A 1,672-nucleotide genomic window follows, 5' to 3' on the forward strand; every position below is an offset into this window, starting at 1 on the left:
GCAAATGGTAGACCACCACTAGGGCTACCCAACCACCCCAACATGTAGAGGATCCGTTGGACCCTTGGCCCTGCAAAGCCCAGCCTTAGAAGCTCAGCCCTGCTATCAATTGCAGGCACTAGGTGATGCACTGGGCGATGCAGCAAGGCCCAGAGACATCACCCATGAAGGAATCTTTTGATACAAAAGGGTAGAATTGTAATTTCCTATGGGATTTGATCCTTGGACACTATGGGGTGTGGGAAATGATAAAAATGACCTTCCCCCACATTTGTCCATATGTGAAAATTGGTTGGAACCCTAAGTGGGACCCGCAGGCAGCTGTGCGTTGTTGTGCTTGATCATACTGCACTGTCCTGCGTTGGACAGCAGTATGTTGTAATGCAAAATATATTGTGGACCAAATCTGACTTAGAGGTAGGTGTGGGCACTATAAATGACCAAATTGCCCCTATGCCCTAGGCATTGGCCCATGCACCGGGACATGACCTAAGACCCAGTGCAAGGCCCGATGTTTACAAATGAGACCAACCACACCTCGGGTCGACCCAGTAAGAGAGGGTAACCCTAGGGCACCAGTGTAGGGCCAATAACTGAATAAAACATTGTTTGATTTTTATGCTTAGGATCTGATCCAGTGCTCGAGGACAACAATCAGACAACATTTGGAATTGAATCTGTGACTGAGTTCCTAGAGCCAAGTACTGGTGAGTAAATGATACTATTATATGTGCAAATGTAATTATGATCTGATGCCGGCTATTAATAATTGAATCTTGTCTGTTATGCTATTTACATTCTTATAATCAAAGTTACTCAAATCACTGCATAATGACTGTTGTCCATCAACACTGAAATGATTATGATGATTGTGATTGTTAGAATAGATTCCGTACTCGGCTTGGAAGTGAGGCCTACAGTAGCCCGTAGTATGAATGCGGTTGACATTGCTTGACTCATACTATACCATATAGACATGGAGCTAGAGTTTCATCACCCGTGCTACGAACCCTTGCCAGTAGGGGTTAAGGTGCTGGATGCCTGGGAAGCAATTATCAGGGAGTAAATAGGATCAGAACACCGGAAGGTGCATATATCGGAACACTGAAAGGTGCATAGATACAGAACACCTATATGGTGCATGAGGGAAGAAATGGTTGTTTACCAAGATAATCACAGAGGGCTAGTCGGGCTGACGTAGGAAGGGATGCTGGAGCCAACTGGTTTTCTCCGACAACCCCATGAGTGTATCGCGGGAAGAGGTAACCAAGCCTACACCAGGGATACATGTATTGGGATTGTAGTAGCACAGACCTGACTTAGTTGTAATAATAGGTGGCTAATAATAAAACTGGACTTGCATTTCATGTAGATCATGTGAACTATGGATTGTGATTGCTTATGCATGCATGATGGATGTTATTTGCTCACGAGCTCGGTGGGGCGCACACTCTGTTATATATTGCTTTGTTCTTAGATGGTCTTCCAGGTAGATGCCGCTGTGGCATGGCGGGCTATCTCGAGGAGGAGAGTCCTAGTGTGTATGATGATGTTGGTATGGACCCCGACGGAGGTCATACCAATTCTGCGTACTTTCTCGGTGGTTATGGATGAAGACCGTTGAGGAGTGCTTCTGATGTTTTGTACTGGGAACTCCTTTTTGATTTGTTAG

Source organism: Telopea speciosissima, chromosome 1 (genome assembly GCF_018873765.1).
Source record: "Telopea speciosissima isolate NSW1024214 ecotype Mountain lineage chromosome 1, Tspe_v1, whole genome shotgun sequence".
Lineage (NCBI taxonomy): Eukaryota > Viridiplantae > Streptophyta > Magnoliopsida > Proteales > Proteaceae > Telopea > Telopea speciosissima.